The 11,056-nt window shown below is 35.5% G+C and overlaps 1 non-coding gene across 1 annotated transcript; it reads left to right on the forward strand.

Moving 5' to 3' along the window:
- Positions 1 to 3,551: 3,551 nt before the first annotated feature.
- On the forward strand, positions 3,552 to 3,623 carry TRNAC-GCA (transfer RNA cysteine (anticodon GCA)). The gene has a single exon. It is a non-coding gene; the product is annotated as a tRNA-Cys (tRNA).
- Positions 3,624 to 11,056: the final 7,433 nt, after the last annotated feature.

The following is an 11,056-nucleotide window of genomic DNA, read 5'->3' on the forward strand; positions in this document are numbered from 1 at the left end:
AATCATTAGACTCATAGGCCACAAAATTATAATGCTATAGGAAATAATGAAAATTATGAAATAATAATGAAATAATGAAAAATAATTTTCATTATGAGATAATGAAAAATATTTACTAGGGACTTTAAAAATAGATATAAAATTATTTCTACTTATTGTTAAAAAAGTAACATTGAAAATATAATTATTGTTTCTCCTTCAAGAGAAGGAATACCATTGTGAAGTAATATTAAAAGAAAAGTTTTTTTAATTTGGAAAAGTTAAATGCTGTAAAAAATAAAAAAAGATCATGCATCAAGGAAGATGAAGTAGAATCTTAGACTAAAGATTCACAATGGCTGAAAAAGACCAAAAATATAAATATAAATCTCAAGATGGTCACAATCGACTTGGTAAATCGAAGATTCAGAAAAAGAAAACAAACCTTAAGAGAAGAAATTATTGGAGAATAATGAAAGAAAAACTTTCAGATCTAACGAATATAAAGCTCTATATTGAAATGATCAATCATGTGTCCAGTTTATTAGGTGAATGAAATAGAACCACACTAAGTAATAGTATTAAACTATTTCATAAATCCAGCAACAAAAAAATATAAAGAAATGAGAATATGGTATCAGTCATCAGCATTGTTGGATGGAAGCAGACTGTGGAGCAATACTATCAAAATTACAAGGGAAAATGGTTTTAAACCTAAATTCTATCCCACTCAAACCATCAGTAGTATATCCATAGGCAAAAAAAAAAAAAAACATAGAAAAGAAACTCTAGATCTAAATTTCCACTTCATATAAACATGAATTCTAAATGGATCATAGAATTAAAAGTAAAACATAAAACTTTAAATTGTTTAGAATAGGAGAAATAGTTTAAAACCTAGGACTTGGAGGGGGGAAATCTCAGAAACAGCCTCAAAAGCACATTCACAAAAGAAAAAAAAAAATCAAAAATTTTGCTCTGTGAAGACCCTGGTAAGAGGATGACATACTATTAGGAAAGAAAATCTGGAAGTTACATATCTGAGATATATATATATATATATATATATATATATATATATATATGGCTGTCAAAATTCTGATAAATATATTTATCTGATATATACATAGCTATCAAAATTCAACAGTTTTAAAAATAAATAGAGGTCCAATTAGGAAATGGGCAAAACATATGAAGAGGTACTTTACTGAAAAGGATATACAGATTGTAGGTAAGCACATGAAAATATGCACAATATTAGTAGCTATTAGAGAGTTAAAATTAAGACCAATAATGAGTTATCATTACATGCCTATTAGAAGAGATAAAATTAAAAATAGTGACAAAACTAAAGCAAACAAGGAAGGTAAAAGCTATCTGAAAATATTTTGGTAATTTTTTAAACATGCATTTATGTATACACATATATGTAAATGTATACATATGTATATATACATGTATACACATAGCTATCTGAAAACATTTTGGCTATTCTTTTTTAATGTACACACACATATATATGTAGATGTATACATTTGTATGGGCTTCCCAGGTGGTGCTAGTGGTAAAGAACCTGACTGCCAATGCAGATGTTAGAGATGCATGTTTGATACCTGGGTTGGGAAGATCTCCTGGAGGAGGAAATAGCATCCCAATCCAGTATTCCTGCCTGGAAAATCCCATGGACAGAGGAGCCTGGGGGGCTACAGTCCACAGGGTCTCAAAGAGCTGGACATGACTAAAGCACCTTAGCACATATACATATATACACACATATATACACATATGCATTTATCCTATGTCCCAGCAATTGCAATCTTCAGCATTTATTCCAAATAAATGAAAACTCTGTTGTTGTTGTTGTTTAATGGCTAAGTCATGTCCGACTCTTTGTGACGCCATGGACTGTAGCATGCTAGGCTCCTCTGTTCATGGTATTTCCCAGGCAAGAATACTGGAGTGGGTTGCCATTTCCTCCTCTAGAGGACTTAACGTCCACACAAATGTTCATAATAGTTCTATTTATCATAGACTGACAACTCTAAACAATTAACACATCCCTCAGTAGGTGAATGGTTAAGCAAACAGTGCTACATCTATACTATGGAACGCTATTCCTCAATAAAATGCAACAATTTGGGTTACAAAACAACTTGGGTGGATCTCAAGGACATTTTCTATGCAAAAATAACCAGTCTACAAAGGTCTCATGATATATGATTTCATACATGTATGATAATGTAACAAGATCAAAAGACAAAAAAGAGAAATGAAAACAGACTTAATTCCCAGGGGTTAGAGATGAGGCAGAGGGATGACTGTAAATGAGAAGAATGGGGAGGTCACTGAGATTCTGCATCTCTATTGCAATGGTAGTTGCATGAATCTAGATGTGGCAAATGACAGAAATAAACACACATGTACAAATGTCAGTTTGCTGGTTCTGACATGGTGTGTAATTTTGTATGACACAAGCACTGGGGAAGACTGAGTGGAGGGTATATATATGGTTCCCCTCTGTCCTATCTTTATAATTCCCTGAGAATCTATAATTATGTCAAAATAAAAGCTTGTAAAAAAGTAAAATAAAACATATTGTATGTCTTAAAATATAACTCAAAATTTTACCATTAGTCTTATGGAAAGAGTGAACTACTTTAACATATGGCTCCCTAAACACATGCTGGTTATAAAAAGATGGACTTCCTGTACACATCTTTGAGTCTGCATGCCCTTTGCTAATCTAGGCTCCATGTTAAAACAGAACTTCTCATCAGAAGTGTGGTAGAAAACAGATTAAGATTTAGAGAGATGTGAGCTTCAATCTAAGATCCAGTGGTTATTAATTCAAGAAGTTTACTACTTGTGTGTGTGTGTTGTGTGTTAGTTACTCGGTTGTGTCTGACTCTGTAACTCCAAGGACTGTAGCCTGCCAGGCTCCTCTGTCCATGGGATTCTCCAGGCAAGAATAGTGGAGTTCATTGTCCTTCCCTTCTCCAGAGGATCTTCCTGACCCAGAGATCAAATCCAGGTTTCCCACGCTGCAGGCTGATTCTTTACCATCTGAGCCACCAGGGAAGCCCCACTACTTGCGCAGTCATACGTAAAAATCTTACTGTATTTTCTAAGGTTCAGCTTATAATATTTAAAGTACAGATAATAAATAGTGAATATATAGTTTTGTGGTCCAGAAAAAAACACAATTTATGAAGTGATCTCTACCAACTTCCTTCCATTTTAAGAACAGAATTATTGGTCTATGCTGGGAAGAACTTACATTCCTTCACATAACAATGAGTATAACCTACTTTTATGATTGCATCATGAAAGGTCACCTAATGTTGGCTTTTCTCTAGTTGAGAAACTTTATAAAATAAAGAGAAAAATTATATCTAATTTGTGAAGTGATGTCGAATTTATGCTAGAATATATGTAGGAAATTTAGGATGGCCACCGCCAAAAAATATCAGAGAAATGTTGAAAAGGGCAGAGATGTTGGAATAAAGAATGAGTTGCAAAATTAGGAAGAGACATGAGGAGATAATATATAGTGCTTATGAGTGTGTGGGGCTTCCCTGGTGGCTTAGAGGGTAAAGCGTCTGCCTGCAACGCAGGAGACCCAGGTTCGATCCCTGGGTCGGGAAGATCCCCTGGAGAAGGAAATGGCAAGCCCCTCTAGTACTCTTGCCTGGAAAATCCCATGGACGGAGGAGCCTCGTAGGCTACAGTCCATGGGGTCACAAAGAGTTGGACATGACTGAGTGACGACACGTATGAGTGTGTGTTTAGTTTAAAAAAGCCCATGTAACAAAGGCATTAAGTATGTTAAATCGTATTGCTAAAACTGCAAAAGTAAACATGCCCTATATCTACCCCTTTCATTCTCTTTCCCTTGTCCCACCAAATTTAGGATGACACTAGGGTAGTGTTTCTTTTAAAATAAATCATAATCCATACTCCACTTACGTTACTGCAAAACTTGAAAGCCTACTCAATAAGTTTGCATGAGTTCTATTTTCATGTTTTATTTCATATACTCTTTCAATTAAATATTTATTACCATATCTGGATCTACAAATAAGAGTATTCAGATATGATCCTGAATAAATACATTCATTATATTATTCCCACAGACACATCTTCCATAAAACAATAATTTCATAGGTCGTTAGAAAAATGCTTGATATTTTTGTTCCTTTAAAGCTACTACAAATACGTTTACCGCAAAGGATTAATGTAATTTGAGATTTTAAATTATATGCAAGGAAAGAACATAGGTTCTGGGATCTGGGAAGCCCATATTTAAATCCTTACAAAATCACTTAAACCAAATAACTTTTGGAAGGGAAAAACTGACTTTTTTAGCTGGTTTTCTCACACATGGAATGAGAACCTTAGAGCTTGTACAAGAATAAACTTGAACACTCTGTATAAAGCTATATACACGTCTGGCATACAGTAGAGGCTTACTAATGGGAATCACTATCATTAATTATTTTATTTACCCTCCTCCTCATTGTTACTTGTGGGTTCTTTAATACTTTCAATATGTCTCCTAGATTTACATATGGTTTCCTACCATATCTGTCTCACTTTATTCTATTTACAAATATTCAGAGGGCATTCTTAGAGGGCAAGGTACTATGCCATGTGCTGTGAGATGAACACAACTTTATCTTGGCCTCAGAAAAGAAAAGAAAATTGAGACACAGAGTGTGACAAGTAGAACACAGATACTAAGAGCACTGCAGTATTACCAGCTGAAGGTGAATGGCAAAACGGCTCTCTGGAGAACACCAAGGGCTTCTAAGGAAAGGCACTTGAATAAAAATTAATGATTTACGACTGACTGTGCGGGGTCCTCTTTGCTGTGGGAGGGCTTTCTTTACTTTCGAGGAGCAGGGGTTACTCTCTAGTTGTGACGAGCTGGATTCAGCAGCTGTGGCTCACCGGCTTAGCCGCTCTGTGGCGTGTGCTCTCCTCCTGCACCAGGGATCAAACCTGGTGATCCCTGCAGTGGCAGGTGGGTTCTTAACCACTGAACCAGCCAGGAACTCCCCATAAATGCAACTTTTAGGTTATGCTTTTAGAGATATTTCAAAAGACAAAAAAAGAAAAAGAAAATGGATAGAATAGTAAAAAGTCCGAGAATGGAATGGTTTGATTGCAGAGGCACCCTCAGGGAATGCAGGCACTCAGTTCGTCTAGAGGAAAAAAAATCTGTGTCTCAGAGAAACGATTTACATGCTGCCATGCTAAGGGCTTACTGGATAAGCAATGGGAAACTAGAGCTCAGGAAAGCGCACTCATTATAATAGTATAGGCTAACAACTCATATAATATCCTTCTGTGTAAAGTACACTGTCTAAAAATCAATTGATTGAAAATTAATGTATGTATGACATTTCTGAATTTCCTGTAGCCAGTCTATAAGTCAAGCCTAAGCACCGATGATCAGAAGATTAAAAGGCTCAAGTAGTCAAAGTGATAAATTCAATGGAAGACGTTGCTACTGTCTGATTCCCAGCAGTGCACATATTTGATGACTTCCTGCCTACTTCATAATATTGCAAAGAGAGTTCTTCCAGCAGTAATCTGCAAATTAAGGGAAATCCATTCAGCCTGTCAAAAATTAAATGGTTTAAAATCTTGATGTATCTAGTCAGATATTTTATTAATACTTGCTAAAAAGAGTGAAGAGCTGTTCATTGCCTTTACCCCTTCTCCATTCTATGGAAAGGTATTTCACATTTAAAAGCTGAAATATATATGGATGTATACACATACACACATAGATATACATATGTATATATATATATATTATACATGACAGCAAATTATTTTCTAAGGGGAAATACATGGCTAAGAAGAAAAGAAGTAATCTCGCTATGTGTTGAGGAAGAGAGTTGATCGCCTTGGTGAGATTTTTATTTGCCTTTTTCCTTTTTGATTCTGGGTAACTTATAAGAGGGTGTGTCAAGTTATCCCTGGTAGGAATTTGAATCTAGCTGTAATAACAGCATTAAATAAACTTTAATTTGTATCATGGCTTAAGTATTTGATTTAGTAATACATTGTAAAAAGTATGGAATCACTCTCAGACGGTAAAGTATCTGTCTGCAGTGTGGGAGACCCGGGTTCAATCCCTGGGCTGGGAAGATCCCCTGGAGAAGGAAATGGCACCCCACTCCAGTACTCTTGCCTGGAAAATCCCATGGATGGAGGAGCCTAGTAGGCTACAGCCCGTGGGGTCACAAAGAGTCGGACACAACTGAGCAACTTCACTTCACTTCAAAATAGTACAGGGCACTATATGCTATGTCTGCAATGTATTTGGATGTAACAGAGTTTTGATTCAGGCATATGTAGCCTGAATTTGTGTTTTATTCTTTCTTTTTAGGAATCAGTGCCCTCAAATACAAGGAGCGTGTTAGCATCTTCTTTCTTTTGTATACTTTAAAATTACATTGTAATCTTAATAAGAAGACTCATTCTTCTCATTTTATCAAAATTCCACTACTCAGACTGTGCTAGTCCCCACTAACATATCTTGAATATTCTGTTGGTCCACATAAAGTGAACAAAATATTTTTAGCCAAAGATGTACATAGATTTCAGTTGAAATATTGTTTTAAAACTATAGAACTTACTTGCATTGCTATCTCCCATGACTGCTATCCTGCCCTACATGCTTTTGTACAGGATTGAATACTGAACTCTATCAGATGGTGAGGAAGGGGAAGGCTATCTCAGGAGAAAAGTCAGATACATTCGTACAAGATGGTAACACAGAAATTTGAAACATGAGGGGGGAAAAAGTCAATTCAATGGTCATTTTCCTCTACGTTAAAAATGTTCAGCTAAAGTAAAGAAAAACTACAAGGAGTCAATTAATAACATATTATAAAGAATATGAGATTATACTGTGGTGTTAGTCTTTACCAAAGGAAAGAGAAGCTGATCTTTTGATTTGGCCGATACATTTAGCTTTACTCATTTCTATTATATAAATAAGTTTAATTCTAATTAATTAAGGTATATGAATGCATTAAAAATTAAAATGTTTTTTAACTTTTAAAACATAAAAGACCATTTTGCTTGCTTCTGAAGCTTGGTAACCTTTGAAAATTTCATGTTATCAAGGCAAATCAGTGCCCTGGTATTCTACAATAACAAAAAAGTACATTTAAGACATACAATTGTGAGATGTGACTAGCAAGTAATGTGACTGATTTGTCAACCAGCATACTAAACTAAACATTCAAACGAGCGTTGTATTTCTAAGCAGCCACTATAGGAGATCAGACACATTTCAATGGCCCTGCCACTGCTCAACGCATTTCCAACTTTTCCTTTAGAAGGCTCTCAGAAATAATTTATGAACCACACAATGCTCAGGTTCACTGCTTTATAAATTACACTTCATGCAACAGCAACTTGAGGCAAAGCAGAAATGAAATATGCAATTTTCTCTTTTCTTTGTTTACAAAAAGAAACAAATGTTAAATTATTAAGCCCCCCAATAAACTGCTTTTATAAGCTTATTATTTAAATCTAAAAAGACAATTGCAAAAATAATAAACATAATCATTGTCATTCTTCTTTTCCCCTTCGAATCTGCCTGGGGACATAATATGAACCCATAATCAGTGCAGCTGTGTTGTAAGCTGCGTCACTCTCCTAACTCCATGCTTGACGGTCCTGTTTATCTTCCAGTGACCACTTTGGCAAAGTCCAGTATTTTACTTCTCCTCATTCTTCACAACCTCTTAGTCATCTGACATTCTTGATCATCCTTTTTCCCATCAAAAATGCTATGAACAGCATTCTTAAAAGGAAATTCCACATCACCACTCTACATCCTTAAGTCTTTCTCTGACTTACTGTGCCATATCTCCTTCCCCTATGTATGTACGTGTTGCTGTTCATACAGAGTTACAAAAGCGTCTAAATATTTCTTGAATAAATAGTTAAGACCTCTGTTCTTGGCTCTGCTTTTCTGTGCTGTTTCCCTTGTTAAACTAAATATTACACAAACTAACTATCATTGCTACTCAAATATATCAGGTGCCACTACTCAGACTCAGTCCATTCATACCACTTTCTGGTTATGTAACCTTGATCAAGTTCTCTGACCTTTCTGAGTCTCACTTTCCTCATGTGTAAAATGAGGATAAAATAACTGTCTATCTCATAGAGTAATGACCAAGGAAATCATCCTTAGGAATTTTTTGTTATATTTTAAGTGTTCAATTATTTCAACTATTATGATCCCACCCACCCCACCAATACTTCATGACATCCTCACTTGGATGTCATACAATCAATTCAGCATATTTTTTTTAAACAGATATAAACATTGTCTAGAAGTTGCACCAAAATAAAATGTTATGCTTTCACAAAACATGGATCTATTAATTTGACAGACTAAATTTTGTAAGAGAATTAAATTCTTTTAAAATGATTCTTCTCCTACCTAAAGGTATTGAAGGATAGACGGAAATGCCTTCTTAAATTAACAGAGAGGCTTCATATAGATATAAAAGCTCTGTGTTGTCTTGGGGTATGCTGTCAAAATGCTGTTACCTCCAACTGGCAGGAAATTTATGTAATCAAACTCTGCCAACATACTGTGTATCCCTAAACATTCTTTTAAGTATTGATTTCCCTAAATTGGCTTTTCTTTTGCTATTACCGTGGCCACTAGGGAACACCATTCTTTCAGGCTATCAGGTTTGAAATCTGGTCCTCTGATCTTCTCTCTTCCATCCCTTGTACACAGCCACCAGAATACTGATGGCTACTCTTCCATTCTTCTGCAATTGTCCTTATCCAAACCCGTGGCATCTCATATGTGGACCACTTTATTATCACATTCTTTCAATTCATTCCACACACAAGTTCATCATGCTAATTTTCCAGAATCATCAATCTCAGATTGCCTGATTAAAGTTTTATATTCCTATCATGCACAGCATTTTGTACACCTATCATAACTAATTATACAAAGTAAACATTCAAAAATTCATAGAATAAATCTCAACTACTTACACAGAAACCCCCATTGATTGCATGATGGTAGTATTGCACATACAAGCCCATACTACATCTTAACCACCATTATTTGACATTCACCACTTTGTGAATGAGAAGTAAGGGAAAAGAATAAGAAACAAACATACAAAATACTATATGTAAGGTGCCTTGGCTCAGCATATTTTCATTTGGTTTCACACAATAACCCGTGAAAAAGGTCCTACCTCCATTTCAGTAGCAAAGAGGCTCAGAGATGTCAAGATTACTGTTCAGAAGGAAGGATCCACATTTTATGTGAACTCAGTACCCTGGTCTCAAAATTCATGCCCATTTTATTTCATTCCTGTCTTCTTTTAAGCAGCATTTTTTAAAGATTAGAGTTCCATGGATGCATTAGTTTCCAACTGCTTCTGTAACAAATTGTCACAAATTGAGAGGTTCAGAACAATACAAATTTGTTATTGTTATCTTAGAGTCCTGGAGGTCAGAAAACCCAAATCAGCTTTACTGGACAGTGCTGGCTGCTTCTGCAGGCTCTGAGAGGAAAACCTGTTTTTCTGCCTTTTTCAGCTTCTAGAGGCCACCTGCATTCCTTGGCCCATCCATACACCACACCAGCCTCTGGCTTCTGTCCTCATGTATTTTAGGATTGGTTTGAACCCTCCTGGCCCTCTCTTGTAAGGACCCTTATATTACACTGGGCCCATCTCACTAACCTGGAATCATCAACCTCCCTTTGCCATGTAGGGTAACACATCCACAGGTTCCAGGCTATAGGGACATGAACATCATTGGGGGCCATCATTCAGCCTGCTACACTGGGCATGAGCTCTGATGACAGAGTCTGAGTCCCCTGAAACTAAGAGTTGTTGATAATTAGATGTCCTAGCAACATCAACACGACAATCTTCTCTCAAGGTGTGTTGAACACAATCAAGAGTCATTTAGCTTAAGAAGACAAGTTTATTTACTCACCTGCTCATTTTACTATGAACTTTCAGATTGGTAAATAAAATTCAATTCTGTTCTTCCTGAGCAATTAAAAGAAGCTTGAAAAGCTTAGGAAGTACACATTAAACAACAATTTATATGTGTGGGAGGAGTTATGAGAAGGAATGCATTGACCTCAAAACAGAAATATCATTTTTTTAAGTTTTACTGTAAAATTAGTCTATTCCTGGCTCTTATTTCTTGTAGACTTAGCATGGTTTTTACCATGAGGATCTTTAAATTTGGATGGCTTATTTTTCTAAAATGTACTACATTCAAGGCATATGTTATAAAGTTAGTACTTCATTATCCCCCTTCAGCAAAACAACAAGCCTAAATATGTTTAATGATTCTGTTTTTGCATCTCATAAGAACATTACTTAATGGTGCTTGAATTAACCAAATGAATAGAGCTAACTGATGGCTTCCTTTCTTAATGATACTGAATTTTTAGGTCATTGCTTCTGCTTTTCTTGGTCTCATTAGCCCAGGGCCACTTGCCTAGGGAGTGTCCTCTGGCATTTCTGTAGATCAATGAAATGGGGATGCTTCCACGCTAACTCAGGGACAGGCAGTTTTTCTGCCATCTTCTGACTCCTATTTCTTCCACTCTGAAAACTGTCAATCTTTCAGGAGTGTTTAATTTACATTAAGGGTCATAAATATACACTCGTAGAATTTTACTACCAAAGAACTCTGTCATATTGGCATAAAAGTTTGATGAAATATGGGGTTATAGGTATAAAATTTCAACTACAAATAAAAATACCAATATAAGTCCTTTACCTTGATAAATATATTCAGCTGTTATTATCTCAAACATCAGCATTGCATAAAGAAATATTGGCACAGAATGTCTTCAGTTTCATGGTAAAATAAACTGAGAAATGTATGTCATTAAACTATAACAAATGCACAATTTTTTCAAAAGTATAATGCCTTGTGCTAGAATATTTTAGTTCATGAATAAGATTGGAAAAATCCTTAAACACATATACTTACAATAAGAGTATTAAAAAAAAAGTCTTTCTCAGACTTTGAGAACCGAAGA

This window comes from Giraffa tippelskirchi, chromosome 5 (assembly GCF_054371585.1).
Source record: "Giraffa tippelskirchi isolate mGirTip1 chromosome 5, T2T-mGirTip1v1.2.pri, whole genome shotgun sequence".
Classification (NCBI taxonomy): Eukaryota; Metazoa; Chordata; class Mammalia; order Artiodactyla; family Giraffidae; genus Giraffa; species Giraffa tippelskirchi.